Raw genomic sequence first — 18,557 nt, forward strand, 5'->3', positions numbered from 1 at the left:
AAGATTAGAAAAATAAAATTTGGGGCAGCTCCTAATGCAAGGTCAAATGGTATCCCGACTGGGCTATTAATGGATTTTTGTTTATTAAGGAATGCAGACATGAAGTTTCGTTTACTGGTTACCACAAAAGCTTTTCTGCTGAAGATGCAATGCTAAGTCTTCTTTATGGATTCCTAGAAATAATATGCTGGATTGGTATAAATAGGAAAGAGACAAAGGCAAATGGCATTCAAAATATTGATCTAATGTAGAAATGTAGTAATGTTTTGTCTTATTGATATTAAATGTTGTTTGTAATAGTGTTTTATGTCCAGTTTTTCTATACATCTAAATTACATTGCTTTCTACGGAAAAATTAACATATTTTATGTAGGTACTTCGTTACTTTATTCACAGCAAAGTAGCTTTTGGTTTAAGTAGAGAGCTGCAGAAGAATTTGCCGTGGAACTCTGAGGAGCCCTCGTCTTGCTTCAATAGAAATACTTTTTGACTAAATGAGATTGGTTCAATAACAAACGGTTCAAGTTAAACTACTCATTAATGTATATTAACAAATATATATTATGCTCATGTTGTAATATAGTGATGGATACTCACTTCCCAAATCCAACAAAGTCTGGCTAATTTGGTCTTACCCAAAGCCATTAATACCAGAAAACGACAGTTGAAGTAGTACATATCGTATACACGGGCGCCCATATAAACATTTTTAAGGGGAGGCCAGACGTGAAGATGTTGCACATTATATTTTGTATACTTTGGATAACCATATATACTTTAAAGCAGCCGAAAAGCTAGAGGGGGCGGGCATGACCCCCTGCCCATGGGTATGGGCGCCCATGATCGTTTAAGTTTATTTATAATAATCATTACGTTAGTATTTACTTCAAATTTGAAAAGTGAATTTATGATTATTATAAATCTAGAAGCAGACATTTAATTTATAAGGACGTTTAAATTAGAGTGACACCAGTGATACAAGTCTCGGAGAGTGACTTGTTTTTGATCTCTGTGAAATACTTATCTGGTGTGTTAGTTCCAGTTTTTAACACATTGCGACAAAACATCATTATAAAACGAGAAATTAGAATTATATCAATAAATAAATTGTATCAAATTTAAAGCACTTTGTCATCTACACCAGTAATGAAAGTACGAAAGTTATTTCATATGCCAAGCAGATTGACAGACAAGTTTCCAGTGTTACTTTGATTTTTCTGTGAAATACTTACTGATGGATTCCTTCCTATCACATTTCTACATACATGTCTCAGTCAATTCAAAATTAGGTTTATGACTACACATTATTCGGTGTAATTAATTCTACCCTATTTACCCTGTGAATTTTTGAGGTTTGTCTAAATTCTAAATGGTTTTTTCTAAACTTAGCATGGACATATAAGTGTTTACAAATAAAGTGAAATGATGTCTGAAGTAGATTTATTTACAATAATCATTATATTAGTGTTAGCTTCAAATTTGAAAAGTTAATTTATGATTACTACAAAACGAAAATCAGATATATGTTCAAAAAGATATTCTACACACGTCTTGTGATTTCAAAATTCACAAGGAAAAGGTTTTCCTGTGGTTGGCTGTATACCATGTAATACAAAAAAACAGTAAAATACTGTATAAAAGGTATATTTAAAAACCCTCAAAAGGGCCCCATCAAAATCACATAACTAGTTTTCGACTGGTTTACTAGTCATCATCAGTGCTTACGTGCAATGTACATGCTAACCACCAAGATAGTATTTAACAAAAATATGTGGGTCAAAGCCCAGTAAAAGAAGTCCGTCAAGGAAACATTGGTTTAAAAAGCTACATTAAGTATGGATGTTTAAAATATTTAGCTAATCTGCCCCAGGTAACATCTGAGCTGTGGATTTGACTTGTTTACATGTTGATAGTATGACGGCAAGTCAAATCCACAGCTCAGATGTTACCTGGGTCAGATTAGCTAAATATTTTAAACATCCATACTTAATGTAGCTTTTTAAACCAATGTTTCCTTGACGGACTTCTTTTACTGGGCTTTGACCCACATATTTTTGTTAAATACTATTCTGGTGGTTAGCATGTACATTGCACGTAAGCACTGATGATGACTGGTAAACCAGTCGAAAACTAGTTATGTGATTTTGATGGGGCCCTTTTGAGGGTTTTTAAATATACCTTTTATACAGGATTTTACTGCTTTTTTCTTGTGATTTACCTTTATCATCAGGCGAAGAAAATAGACATTTTAATATTTATTCAATGGGGTGGATGTAGAGAGTGGCTGGTTGTCTCTAATATCTGTGAAATACTTATCTTGGTGTGCTTGTTCCATTTTTTAACACTTTGACTGCCGTCTCAGTCTATGCACCGGAGAAAAAGTCAATTTATGATTATAAAACGAGAAACAGGAGACAGCAAAGTTACCATTTTGAAAAACGTTTGAGGCTGTTAATAGATTACAAACGTGATCAAAGGTTTTTCAATTACAATTTAGTTACATCGAATAAGGTACACACACATCGTGTTTCTTATTTTTTTCCGTGAAATACTTTGATTCTTTCCTCTTTTATCCTATTATTTCGACATACATGTCTCATACAATTCAAAATTAGTTTGTGATTATCCATCGTCTGCTGTGTTATTCTACATACACATCGTTTATCAATTATCAATCTCCTTGCCCCGTTTTTGAAGCTTGCTTAAATCATTTTTCAAATTTACCAAGTGCATCAACGTTTACAAATAGGGAAGCCTACTGTACTCGAGAAAACTTTCCAGTTTTTTATTATTTAGTCCGTTGTTTCAAATCTAAGAAGATGCAAAAACTTAATCAAAAATTTGACAACCCATTTGCTGCCAAACTTGCTTGCTTGCTTGGTTATTGGCCTTGTTTTATGCAATTGGTCAGCTTGATCAGGTTGGCGGTCACGACGTTGACTGGCTCATGAACATGTCGGGCCCACCGAATATGTCTACTTGATTTTTTTAAGTAAATTGGCTATGGTGATAACTTTGACTAAATACCTATTTACTTTTTGTACAAGGTACAATAATAAACACAATTTATTAGTACAGTGGAACCCCGATAAGTCGGCCCCCGATAACCCGGACCCATTTTTATCAGACAAACATTTCAACAATAAAAATGTATTGCTGTTACAAAATCTCGTGAACCTAATTCATTCATTTGGTGACGTCAATATACGAACGAAACGATTGATGAATCCGACATTACTGAAAATATCAGGGTGCAGATGGGACCCTGTCGCGCAATTCGCAGCAAATAAAATAGTCTTATGTTTTTGGCTTCATTTTATTTCGGTTATACATACGCATTTTCAAGGTTCACGAGGTTTTGTACCAACTCTATGTAATATAATATTTGAGAGATAATGGAACCGGATTGAACTACATATAGCATAGTAAAAATTACTCATGGTACACCACATTCATTGTCGAAAACAACAGGAACCTGTATTATCCTTTATTTTTTTGATACTGTCTGTGTTAGCATTGTTTAGAAAAGACTATTAAAATTATTTTTTTAACAATGGTCTTAGTCATCACTGTTATTAAATAACATAACATCAGAGACGGTATTGTGTGTAGTAAAGTCGTATTATTGTTCGCTTCCGTTTTGTAATCGTTCGTAAATTTATTCAGATTTTGTGTTTGCGTGTCTTTTGTCTATAAGGGCAACAAAACGTAAAAATGTTGTAGTGACAATGGAAAAGAAACTAGAAGCATTAAGTAGAATTGATAAAGGTGGATCTTGCAGCATTATATTATGGTGTCGGTACATCTACAGTATCGGATTGGAAGAAAAATAGAACTAAAATCGAAGAATTTTTTTTTCAAAATGATAACAAAAGACAGTTTAATCGGTGCAAAGCTAATAAAGCTAAGAATGAGACTTTTGACGACGCTTTGTATGTGTGGTTTTGTGTGGAATGCGAACGTGGTTTACCAGTGTCTGTGTGACAATTATAACGGAGTTTATCTGTAAGCATACCATATTTTATTAATTTTTACCATTTTCTCCGGCTAACCCGGATCGGCCGCGGTCCCAATTAATCCGAGTTAACGGGGTTCCACTGTAATAGCATGAATTAGAAATAAGTTGTAGCTAGTTGAGCATTATAATTTTATTCTGTTTATGCTAAGAAACTTCATAATTGCTCTTATTGATTCTTCATCTACGTTATGTAAAATTGAATATATTGTTATCGGGGTTGGAAGTCCTTTATTGGCGAAAAAATTGTAGATATCCCAGTTTGGAATGGAGTTAATAGGGCATTCAAAAAATATATGTGATTAAGATTTTCTATCGACCCACATTCGCAATAGGGATTGTCTGTCAGGTTCATCCTATGCATGTTTTCTTTTGTTAAACAGTGCGCTGTACGTAACCTAATAATTGTAGTGATGTGTCTTCGATCTATGAATGGAAGAATGGCAAACCATTTATTTTTAGGAAAGGTAGGTTGTACTTTTCGGTATTGATAGTCTTTGATTCTGATTAGGTTGTTCCATTTGTTTCTGAAATCATCATACACTTTATATTTAATGTCAGTATATATGTCTTGGACATCGAGGGGCATGTCCATTGGTATGTTCAAATTTCTTCCTATATTAGCTAGAGTGTCAGCTTCTTCGTTACCCGGGATATTTGAATGTCCTGGTATCCATGCTAATCTGATGTCAAAGCCATTCTCAGTTGCATGAACTATAAGTCTTTTTGTTTCAATAGGCCAAAACTCTGATATATTTTTGACTGCACAACTGCTGATTTTTTCAATTGCACTGCTGGAATCCGAAAAAATAATTATTCTGAATAAGTTTTTCCTAAGTGCTAATTTAATTGCCTCATTGATTCTTATAATCTCCGCCTTACATATGGAGAGGTGATTTGGTAACTTTGAGCTGTATTTAATGTTGATATCTGGTATACTGATTCCAAACCCTGTTGTAAGATCTTTCTTCGATGCATCAGTGAATATAAAGGTACGGGTTGCTTTATATTTTTGTGTTTTTAAAAAATCGTTCTTTGATCATGGGATCATTTTTTTAGATTCAATGGGATTGTCTTCACTATACTACACAGTGTATTATAAGGGACTTCATAGCAAGGGAAGTTGTTTGACTTATAAATGTCCTTGAGATATGGCATGAATTCAGCTAAACCTGCTATCAAATAGGGCGTATTGTCATCTCTCCAAAAGGCTGGTCTATTTATTAATATTCTTCTGGTATTTGAAATTAATTTGGTTAGAGGGTGGTTTCTAATACATATAATTTTCTTCAAGAACCCTATGGTTAATAGTTTCCTTCTTTGTTCTGGTTCTAGTAAGTGTGCCTCTGCTAATAGTGCTGCATGTGGAGATAACTTCATACAACCAAGAGCTATTCTAACACCTTCAAAAAAGATTGAATCCAGTTTATTTAGGATTGATTTATTGGCTGGTTTTATAAAGAGTCCACCGAAATCTAAGTGGGATCTCACAAGTCCCTGAAATGCCATCAAAAGGGTGCTGCCAAACTTAATATTTTAAATTTTATAGCGACTGCAGGTAATTTATAGAAAACTATTCAAAACATTCTTTTCACAATAGCTCTAAATCTAAAATTCTTTTGCTCCAATTTTGGAACACGGTCAAAGTATGTACCTAATAAAAAATCAACAACGTCAATTTAAACTTATAAGATTTGTTGATAAAAAAATGTTATTTTTAATTTTTTTATTATAACATTTTAAGAGGATTTATATATTTTCTTCATCAAAAGAAAAGAAATAAGAGGATGTAGGTATATTAATTTTACAAATACTGCAGGCAAAACTTGTGTTTGTTCGACAAAGTTTGCATCTGTTTTGTTTTAAGGAAATTATATAATACAGAACTGACATATTTTGTGAAACAGATCTTGGAATTTTTCGAAATAATGTTCCTAACTTTGTCTTATGTGGTTTTGGTTGTCGAGGGTTGAGTAATAGATATGTTGTCATGTTTCTTACAAACCCTAATAAATAAAACGCGTAATGTAACATATTCATCAGCGTTTGATTGTATCTTATTGTGATTTTGAATTCTATACAAAGTTCATGCGTTAGAGATTGAAGCAGACAACAGGTGTACACAAATTTGCCACCACCATTTATTGTTATGCAGTTTTGATCTATAGTTAGCGTTATTTCTATCCATTAAATCAGTACCTCCCATATGAGTATTATACTGCTGAATTGGGTAGGGAAAGTCTACTACTAGGGTAGGTGGGGGTAAAAGTCCGGCAATATTTGCCACACTTTTTATTGCAGTACATATACATATTAAATTTGTTGGGCCATTAGAGCAACTAATGCCCTTAGCTGTCAATATAAAAAGAGCTACATAACTGTAAAAAAACTAGCACAAAGTACAATATTTAACAAATCGGATTCACTCCCCTTTAATTGGGGGAAACAAAACCGCATAGCGGATCTTTGCCCCCTTTGGATAAAAATAATTTTATAAAAATTAACACTTTATCAAATACTTTCTTTCTCCCCTTCCTTGTACCCTATCAGGGTGTCGGATTTGGGATTGCTATTTTAATTTACATTCACCCATCTCTTCCATTCTTTTCTGTTTTCTGCCATTATTTTTAATTCCTCGAGTGAATTTCCTTTAACTTTTCCCGCATCTGCTATTTGCTGTATCCATTTTTTTCTTGGTCTGCCTCTTTTCTTTTTACAATGTTCTTTGCTTCGTGGACTTTTCTCGTAATTCTGTTGGGTTGCATCCTCATCAAATGCCCATACCAATTCATTTGTCTCTTTTTTAGTTTATTCATTATTGGTTTTTGGTTGGCCATTTTCCTAATAGTCTCGTTGCTTAATCTATCCCATTTTGTCTTTCCAACTATCCTTCTTAAATGTCTCATCTCTATTGCATTTATTCTGCTCTTATGTTTTTCCAGAATTGTCCAGCTTTCACTTGCATAGAGCACAGTTGGTATCACTATTGTGTTATATATGTTTATTTTTGTCTCGCAAGTTTTATTTTTCCCAGTATTGGGGCTAAGGCATAGTATAACTTGTTTGATTTCTTTGCTCTATTTGCTATTTCCCAGTCTATTTTTCCGTCGTTAGTAATGATACTTCCCAGGTATTCGTAAGTTGTAACTATTTCCAGTTCTGAGTTTTTGCATTTTATCTTTATTTCACTATCTTTTTTGCCGTTGATTATCCTTATCTTACTTTTTTCCTCGTTTATTTCCATTTTTAGCTCTTCTAGTTCCTCTACCCATATATCCGTTATTTCTGCATTTTGTTCTCGGAATCTGCTATTAGTACTATGTCGTCCGCATACATTAAGGACTCTATTGTTACCGGTTGTAATCTATGGTATCATATTATTGTCTGTAGTTGGTTGGTTCTTGCTCTAATTTTTTTATTAATTCGTTCATTACGATTATGAATAGCAAAGGGCTGAGACTATCTCCTTGTTTAATACCTCTATTCCAATTAAATTCTTCTTATCGTTCCCCTGTTATTTGTACTCTTCCTTTTACCTCTTTGCAGTACTTTCTATAAGTTTTATCAATCTGTTTGGTACATCTATTTTCCTCAAGCATTCCCCTATAATTTGTCTTTCTATCTTGTCAAATGCTGCTCTTAGGTCTATGAATGCTAGTACCAGTTTTCCCCCTGTGTCTAAGCATCTTTCGATTAGGTTCCTGATGATATATATGTTGTCATTTGTTTGTCTTCCTGGTCTAAAGGCAGCTTGTTCATCTCCCAATTTCATTTCTACTTCTTGCCTTAGTCTCTTCTCTATTATTTTCGTATACATTTTAAAGCATACCGATGACATGCATATAGCTCTGTAGTTTTCGCAGTTTATATGTTCTCCTTTTTTGTATATTGGTATGATGATGTTATTCTGTCAGTCTCTAGGGATTGCCTGTTTTTCCCACGCCTCTTTATATATTGTCCATAGCCAGTTTATTCCCTCTTCTCCCATGTATTTTACCATTTCCGGTTCAATTTCATCATCTCCTCCTGCCTTGCTTATTTTTATGTTTGATATTCCTTCTATTACTTCTTCTCTACTTATCTGGTCTATCTCTGTGTTTTCCTGGCCTTCATTTATTACATTGTCTACCTGTATTACTTCGGTATCAAGTTTTTCCTCATAATATTCTTTCCATACCCTAGCTATTTGTTCTGGGTTTATTTGAATTTGCATTGATCTATCTCTTACTGTATTTATCTCCTTTCATTTGCCCCCCTTCATGTGTCGTATTATTGTCGTCCAAAAGTTTGTTATATATCCTTCTTGTAGTTCGTCTCCAAATTCTTTCCATGATTTTGCTTTTGCTTGTGTGACTGTCTTTTTTACCAATCTTCTCTGCCTGTAATATTCTTCTTTATGTTCTTCTAATCCCGTTTCGATGTATTTTTCCATGCCATTTTCTTTTTTATTTCTGTTTTCACTTCTTTATTCCACCACCTTGTCCTTTTCAATTGATTATTACATTTTTTTATTCCACATATTTCAGCTGTTGTTTTCTTTAATACTTCCCTGTAAGTTTTCCATCTTTCTTCCATTGTCCATGTTTCTTTTTGGCACTCTATCTGCCTCAATCTTTTATTGGTTTCCTTCTTGTAAAGTTCTCGCACACGTTCTATCTACAGTTTGTTTACTTTTATTTTCTTGTACTCTTTTCTTTCCACCTCCTGTATTTTTTCATCCTTCGGTTTTGCAGTGACAAGCCTGTGTTGTGTGGACAGTTTCCGGCTCTTTTTTCCATTAAGATATTTTGTATTTTTTGTTCCAAATTTCTCGTATATACTATATAGTCGATTAAGCTCTTTGCATTTCTCTCTTCAGCCACAAATGTATATTTGTCTTCGATGGTTTGTTCACTGAATGTGTTTCCTATTATCAGGTCATTCGTTTGGCAGAACTGTAACATTTTAATTCCATTTCTATTTAATGTTTCTTCCTTATACTGTCCAATACATCCTAATCCCCTATTAACGTCCTCACCTACCCTAGAATTCCAATCTCCTAAAATTATTTTTTTCCTGTCTCTCTTAACTTATCTAATGAATATGGGAGTTCGTTGTAGAATTCTGTCATAGCCTCTTCTTCACTACCTTCTGTTGGTCCGTATATTTGTATTATCCCTATTTTGTCTTTTAGTTCTATTTGGGCTGTAATTATTCTAGATGATACTGCTTCGTAATTTGTTATCCTTGATTCTATTCTTTTATTCACTGTAATATCCTGGTAAACCTGCCAGGGTATAAAGATGAAACTATAGAATATGTTTGATTCAAGACCTTTTATTGTGATCATGTTCATGACACATTCACATGTTGACTGCCCCCTATGATAACATGTTGTCACCACCAGGCGCATGTCATGTTGGTTGCCTAACAGTGGCACCACATATATTACATCCTCCCTCTTATAGATCTAAGCGTTCAGGGGGTTTTACAGAGCGACCCGACCTAGTAGTTTTAAGCGATGGTTCATAGACTGGCTCCACAAAAGGCAATCCATGAACACTATCTCTCTGGTTTCAACGGCGGATCCAGCAACCTTGCAAGGTGGGGGCAATAGATTAAAAATTTTCTCGTCACTGACGTACACAGGATTCTTTTTAGGGATGGACTGCTATTTTCTTATTCTTCATGTACCATGTTTTTTCAGAACGTGGGCTACCATCATAACTATCTTAATTTTATTCACTGCCACCCTAATCAACCATAGTTTTTCTTCGTTCTGGACTGCGTTTGCCTGCTATTTTCACTTGCATAATATTTTGTAGCAACCTATATTTGGGACCTCTCATTAAATGTTCGAAATACTCCAGCTTTCTCTGTTTTACTTATTGTTAAGTTATTACTAAGAATACTAATTTGGGTTTCAATTATATTTTTATTATTCTTATCTTCTTATTCCATTTTATTACATGTGGCTTCTTCTGCCGCCATCTGTCTGTCTTGCCGCCCAGTCATCACCTTGACAAGACACTTGACAGGAAGCATGAAGTCACAAAACATAGAACAACATAATGTATAACTAACTACACAACACGCTTTTTCTTCTTCTAAAATAGATGATAGTTCTCTAAATACTTTGTGGGTTTAACAACACGAGGGATATGTCTAACACCAGCTTCAGATGGATTATCATCACCATTGTCCCAACTTTCATATGTATCAGTATCACTCATAAATACATATTTGATATCGTCCGTTCTTTAACGGTAAAATATTGCAAAACCTCTAAATTTTAAAGAACCGCTTGGATTGACATGAAATTTGGCATACACATAGCTAACAAGTCAAAGAAAAAAAGTGATATTGTGCCGATATGTGCTTTTGCCCTGGGGGTGGTTTTCACCCCCTTTTGGGGGTGAGAAAATATTCGTCCAAAGAAAGTCAGGAAATGGATAAACTGGCTAATTTTAAGTAACTTTTGTTCTATAGAGTTTTTTCACTAAGTCAATACTTTTCGAGTTATTTGGCAGTGAATATGTTCATTTTTTCAACAAAATAACCACGCTTTTAGACGGTTTTTCGCAAATAACTCAAATAGTAAGAATTTTGCCGAAAAAATATTCTTAGCAAAAATATAGCCTGTAAAAAATTAAAAAAAAATGGTGTATATATCACGTCTCTACACCTAGTAGAAGCAGAGTTATTGCTAATGAAAAATAGGTTCATATTCGTCAAATTCCAAATGGAATACTTTAACGTGAAATAACCAAAAATGAAGCACATTTCGCGGAAAACTCATAACCACTTATTTAAAGTGTTTAAAAAAAGCTTCATTTTTGTTTTTTAAAAAAAATTTCTAGCATCAAAATTAAACAAGTTACGCTCAAAATAAAGTTAGTCCCTTTTGGTTTTGGCAAAAAAATCGAGAAAATCACCCCCTAATTAGTATCGTTACGACTTCACAAGTTTCTTGACTCGTGTATATATTGTTTACATGATCTGTAAGTTTCATCGGTTGAAAGTCCTTATTATTGAAAGGGTGTGGATAAAAGAGGTTGAACGAGTCACTGATCACTAATGTATGCAAATTTAGAAACATCAAATCTTAATCAATTTTTGTCTAACAGAAAAACAAAAAATACATGATATTCAGAAAAGAAAATCTGACTTTTTTTGTTTTTCGAGATTTTTGGTATCTCTAACAATTTTTAAGTTATTTTGAAAAAAAGCATATTTTTTCAAAATTAAATTTTTTAAAATTTTACTTTGAAACCAAATTTTTTCAAAAATAAGCACTTTGAAACGATGAAACTTACAGATCATATAAACACAACATAAGTAGAATAATTTGTGGAGCGGCAACGATTAATTTCATTTAAGTTGCTAATTAGGGGGTGGTTTTCCCGATTTTTTTTTGCAAAAACAAAAGGGACCAACTTTATTTTGAGTGTAACTTGCTTAAATTTAATGCTAGAAACTTTTTGTAAAAACAGGAATAAAGCTTTTTTAAACACTTTAAAAAAGTTATAATGGGTTTTCCCCAAAAAGTGCTTAATTTTTTGGATATTTCACGTCGAAATATTCTATTTGAAATTTGGTGAATATGAATCTATTTTTCATTGGCTATAACTCTGGTTCTACGAGATCCAGAGACCTAACGCGTACACCATTTTTTTTACTTTTTTATAGGCTATATTTTTGCTAAGAACGTTTTTTTCGACAAAATACTTACTTTTTGAGTTATTTGCAAAAAACTGTCTAAAAATGTGGTTATTTTGTTGAAAAATTAACATATTTGCTCGCAAATAACTCGAAAAGTGTTGACTTGGCGAAAAAGCTCTATAGAACAAAAGTTACTTAAAATTAGTCAGTTTACCCATTTCCGGACTTATTTTGGACATATATTTTTTTACCCCCAAGAGGGGGTGAAAGTCACCCCCAGGGCAAAAGCACACATCGGCACAATATCACTTTTTTTCTTTGACATGTAAGCTATACGTATGCCAAATTTCATGTCAATCCAAGCGGTTCTTTAAAATTTAGGGCAAAAACCGTGAATGAATGGACTAATTATTAGAAACAATTTTACTTTCACCATCTGAGACAGGCTGATCCAAGAAATTATGAGTTTCAAGATTTTTTGAAGCTTCATCATTTGTCTCTTTGACTATAGAACTCTCTTCTGAAATTATTACATGACTTTCATGATCAGATCCGGTTTCAGAGAATGAATAACTATCGCTATGTGTTGGTATCATTGTATTAGGGTTTGTAGTATTAGCAGCATCTGCTTTATTATCAAATTCATAGAGTAAATCTGACAGATTTCTATCACGTATATTTACAGGTAAATTTGTTTTATTAATAAACTTACTATTCCTTCTAAATTCATTGCCTTCTACATCTTTAATTAAATAAGATCTATCATTATACATACTTATTATTTTTCATTTATTCCAAGAGTTATTTTTTGGAATAGTACACTATCCCCTTTTTTAAGAAGAGGTAAATCTCTTGCTGTTTTATTATAAAGCTCTTGGGTTTTTTTGTGAATTTCTATTTAATATTGAAATATCTTGTTCATTATTAATTATTTTTGGCAATAAATTACTTAAAGAAATTGGTAGTTTTGTTTTTACCAGCCGATTTAACAACATTTGTAAGGGAGCATATCCTAATCTAGGGAGAGGTGTATTTATATATATTCAAGCAAATAATACGGCAATTTATCAATATGTTTCATTTTTTTAAGCATATTTTTAGAAATATCAACATTTTCTGCAAAGCCAGTGAGGAGTGATCATGGGGGCTTGAAAATTCACACTCAAAATTCCAACTCTTAGCAAATTCTTTAAATTCTAAACTATTGTATGGGACATTATCTGAATAAAAAATGTCTGGGCAACCAAACGTTGAAAAGATATCTTTACAATGTTTAAGAACTGGTCTAGCAGTTTTATCTTGCGTTGAAAAAATTTCTAACCAATGGGAATATGAGTCAACAATTAATAAATAACTTTTGCCTTTATAGTCAAAAAAGTCTGAAAACAATATTTGCCATGCTCTCTCAGGAGTTTTATGACTAATAAGCATTTCTTTTTGGTTGGCAGACTTGTTAAGTTAACATACTTCACAATTAGCTACAAGATTCTCTATGTCTGATGACATGGTTGGCCAAATCATTATCTTACGCGCTCTATCCTTCCACTTTTGTATTCCAAAATGTGCAGAGTGAATTAATTTCAGCATATCTTGCCTCAAATTAGAAGGAACAATAATTTTTTCATTATAAAAAAGTAAGTTATCTGACAAGTATATCCTGTCTCAGATTATAAAAATATTTAAGATGTGAGGTAAGTTTTTTATTATTTTTATACCATTCAGTTAAACAAAAATTCTTAATTTCTTTCAACAAAACATCACTATTAATTGCATTTTGAAATGCTAATTTCTTTTCTTTTGTAATGGGCAAGGGGAAAGAAACCGCATGGACTATTAAGTCAGTATCAATAGGAGTCTCCTGTTTAATGTAAGACCAACTTAATGTATCAGCAACATACATTTGTGATCCAGGCAAAAATTCAATTTTAATATTATATTTCTGCAGCTTTAAGAGCATTCTTTGCAATCTCTTACTGACATTATCAAGATTCTTTTGAAAAATAGGAATTAATGGTTAATGATCAGTTTTAATGATAATTTCACGACCATAAATCCAGAAATGAAACTTTTCACAAGAGAAAACGATACTTCGAAGTTCTTTCTCAATGTGAGCATATTTCTCTTCAGCCTTGTTTAAAGATCGTGAAGCAAACGATATAGGGTGATTGTCCTGCATCATTCAGGAACCAATCCCCGTACTAAAGTCATCGGTTTGTATTACAATTGGTTTTTTCTCATCAAACATTCTTAAAATTGGCTTACTTGTGATTAATGCATTTAAATCATTCATTTCTCTTTGATGTTCCATTAACCACTTAAATTGTATATTATTTCTTGTTAGCTTTCGCATATTATAAGTTAAATTTGACAAGTTTGGTATAAATTTTGAAAAAAATTTAAAAAGCCCTAATATTCTCAGTACATATTTTTTATTTGTAGGTGTTTCTAAAGCTAATACAGCTTGAATGTTCTTTTGTGAAGGTTTAATACCTTTTTTTGAAATAATTTGCCCTAGAAAGTTGACTTCATTAAGCTTGTACTGTAGTTTATCAAAGTTGAATTTAATATTGTAAGTATGTGCCTTTTTAAGTACAGCCTTGAATGCTATATCATGTTCTTGTTAATTTAAATCTGATATAATAAGAACATCAAAATATATACACACATTTTTAATATCACCGAATATTTCTGTATTCTTTTTTTGAAAAATTTCTGGAATGCTAGTTAATCCGAATGGTACTCTGTTAAATTTATACCTACCAAAAGGGGTGTTAAAAGTACACAAGTCTGAACTTCTATCAGTAAGCTGAATTTGCCAGAATCCATCCTTCATATCGATTACCGAGAATATCGTTTTGTCTTCTAGTCGGCCTGAAATATCATCACATTTGGGTATATTATAATATTCTCTACATATGTATTTGTTGAGTGGTTTTGGGTCCAAACATAAGCGTAAGGTACCATTAGGTTTTTCAACTATCATTAACGAGTTAACCCAATCAGTAGGGTAATCGACTTCAAGATCTTTTAAAGTTGACTTTAATCTTCATGTAGTGCTAATGGTACCTTTCTTTGCATCTGAACCACAGGATGAGCATCTGCTTTCAACTTAATATCAACCACTCCTGGCATACATCCTAATCCCTCAAAGATAACTTTAAATGTCAAAAATAAGTCTTGTTTACTTTTTGATAAACCTATGTCACCATCCAATAGTTTATTTACTGAATCAATACGACAAATCATATTAAAAGACAAACGGTCATTTAACCCTAGTATAGGCTCTGAATCTAACTCAACAACTAGGAATTTTATATTATGTCTTAGTACATTTTTATATTCACACTGTAATGTAATATAACCAATAGGCGTTGACTTAAAATTTCCATATGAAATAATTATCATTGATGTTGGTGTTATATCAGACATTTTAATTTTTAACAATGTCAAATATTTTAATGGTAATACACTAGACTCAGCCCCTGTATCGAGCTTGACAATTAATATTATTAATTTTAACATTTTCACTGAAATTAAACACTGAATTATTATCTGATGCATTATCATAAATAACATTATTACCTTCAAAAACATTAATATTTTGTACCTGTGCTTCTGTTACCTCCGATACTCTTCTCTGGATAGAATTATTTTGGTCCTTGAAAAAACACACTTCGGCAAAGTGTCCCCTTCTTTGGCAATTTCTGCATGTTTGGTTGTATGCTGGACACTTCCTAGGTTCATGTGCGTAGGCACACCGTGAACATTTCTCATTTTTCTTATTTGTTCTTCCTTCAGGTCTTCCATACCTTAAGGCGAGTACTTCCTGAGGTTCCTCCGCTGTTTTGTTGAACAACTCAACATGCTGCATGGTCACTTCTATGCTTCGACAATATTCATGCATTTTTTGCAGGGACATAGCAGGCTCTCTTAACAAATGCCGTTGTACTTGCCTATCCTGTATGCCAAGAACCAGTTTGTATCGAATCATTCTATCAGCGTAACTGGCCTTGTATTGGTCATTTTCACATACAAAGGCACAATTGGATGCTTGTTTCTTAAGTTCAGTGATATTTGATGGATACTATTGAACTTAATGTTTCCATAGTTGTATTAGTTTTTGGCAAAAAATGGTCATCAAAACAAGACAAGACATTTTCAAGCTTGCTGGTCTTGCAGTTTGGAAAAGTGTTGTATACATCTAAACAAGATTCACTTGCCAATGATATTAAGCAGTAATGCTATTTTTATTTTCTCAGCTGCCGTATTTTTTTTAGATGCTAACATGAAAATTTCAAACCTCGTGTTTCCATTTCAGCCATCCATGTGATTCCTGTACATTAAAATCTTCGGGAGGCTTAAAACATTCCATTTTTAACTTATTTTTATTAAGACTGTACGTAGGACTCAAAATTATTATACCATATTCTTCACACCTGACACCATGTTTTACTTAGATTTAGATATTAGATTTAGAGAGGTGGCTTTCTGGCCTATTCCACTGCGACCTTTTTAGATCTATTGTGGCCCTCTAGTCCTAGTTAACGTTCTCTAGCCTGACCCTTTTTAAAAAGTCTAATAGCTTCGAGACTGAACCTTCCATGTAGCTATTTGCCGTTGGATTTTGTTCTCCTAATGCAAATAACCGCACATTTGCCAGATTGTCACAATGACAAAATGTGCTCTGCTGTTTCTTCTTCGAGGTGACAGAATCTGCACAGGTCATCATCTGCCAATCTCATCAGCTTTAAGTGCCTATTCAGCTTACAGTGCCCTATTAGCAGACCTACTATGGCTTTGACTGTTTTCCTGTCTTTGCTTATTAGGTCTGCCGTAAATTTTGGCGAATGTTCTGTAATGAACTGTTTCGCCTGTCTTTGACCTGGTGAATTCCTCCACCATTCCAAAGATTTGTGAGCTACCCTCTTTCTTGTAGCCGTTCTTGTAACTGCCTTTGCAACGCCGCAGAAGTGTTCCGGTCCAACGAATTGCATTGATGGGCCTTGTTTGGCCATTTCATCTGCTTTTTCATTGCCCTTATGACCCTCGTGCCTCGGTACCCAGGCCACCGTAACCTTGCTACGATATCCTAGTTTATTTAGGGCACTCACACAATCCCATACTAGCTTAGATTTGACCTCTACAGAATTGAGTGCCTTAAGCGCTGCCTGACTATCTGTGAAGATGGCAACTGAACGGAACGTTCTTTGCTGCCTTTCTATTTCTTCCACGCAGTGATGGATTGCCGTTATTTCCGCCTGGAAAACTGTGACATCCTTTGATAGACTAACCGGGAACTGAATTCCTTGATTTGTCCCTACTATGCCAGCTCCCACACCTTCCGATGTTTTTGAGCCATCAGTGTACCAGGTAGCAACCGCCTACCTTCCAGTCTTCTCTGCCTGGTATATTAATTTTAAACTTATTGTCAAAGCTGTATCTCGTTGCGGTTGCATCGATAGGCTGCCCCATCACAATATCGGCTTTTAGCTCCTCGATTAGCTTTCTATTGTCAGCACCATGCACCTGGCTTATATGTGGCTGACCATGAATTAATCTGTGCATCACTGATCTGGCTTCGCCCTGCACAAAGATATAAAGTGGTGGTAGATTCAGTAGGACTTCCAGCGCTGCTGTAGGAGTGGTTTTTATGGCCCCCGTAATACACAGGCATGCTAGCCTTTGTGTATTACCTAGCAGCCTTATTGCTCCCACTTGCTGCGTCTTTGTCCACCACGTCACCGAGCCGTAGGTTATCGTGGGCCTAATAACCCTTGTGTATAACCATAGAGTCATTTTAGGGTTAAGCCCCCAATTCTTACCACACATTCTTCTACATCTGCCCAAGGACATAGTAGCTTTTTGTGTGGTTTTTATGATGTGAGTATTCCATGTAAGCCTATGATCAAAATAAACCCCAAGGTATTTTGTTTCTTTGGCAAATAAAATCTCTTTTCCTCCCAGCACCGGTGGTTTTAGGCCTTGTAGTACTGTCTTTTTGGCGAAGTTGACGATTTGTGTTTTATGAGCATTGACTATCAGTCTCTCTTGTTTACACCAGTCGTCAACTATATTTAGGGCTGCTTGCATTCTTCCAGACACCACCTGGGCAAACCTGCCCCTGACAACGATTGCTATATCGTCCGCGTATCCTAGACAGTAAAAGTCTTCTGTGGACAGATTTTTGAGAAGATCATCTACCAAGGTTGCCCAAAGTAGAGGTGAAAGAACTCCTCCCTGTGGACAGCCTCCACCTACTCTTGCTTTGATGGTTGCTTTACCCAGAGTGGATATTACTATCCTATTCTCCAGGGATGCCCTTATCCATCTGCAAATTACCGCAGGTGCGCCTCGTCTACTCATAGCCCCTATCAAAGAGCTGGTAGTAACATTATTAAATGCCCCTTCAATATCTAAAAAAGCGGCCATTGCTATCCCTTTGTCCTCCATTGACTTTGAGATAAGCCTATTTAGATCATCCAATGCAGAGTCCGTAGATTTACCAGGTTGGTATGCGTATTGACGATTGCTTAGAGGATTATCTTTTAACACTTCGTCCCTGATGTATCTATCCAGAAGCCTTTCTAGTGTTTTTAATAGAAAAGAGGATAGGCTTATTGGTCTATCTGACTTTGGTGTTAAGTCTGATACTTTACCTACCTTAGACAAGTATATAACTTTAACCTTTTGCCATATTTCCGGTATGACTCCCCATGCTAAACAGGCTTTGAGGAGCTTGCCTAGGTGTGATATCAATACCTCCAATCCCATATGCAACAGTGTCTGATATATGCCATCTGTCCCAGGAGACTTATATGGCCGAAATTTATTTATAGCCCATCTAATTCTGTTCGGTCTTGTGATTGCTGTGGCTATTTCCCAATCTATAGATTTCGGCCTA

The sequence above is a fragment of the Diabrotica virgifera genome, chromosome 9, assembly GCF_917563875.1.
Source record: "Diabrotica virgifera virgifera chromosome 9, PGI_DIABVI_V3a".
Lineage (NCBI taxonomy): Eukaryota > Metazoa > Arthropoda > Insecta > Coleoptera > Chrysomelidae > Diabrotica > Diabrotica virgifera.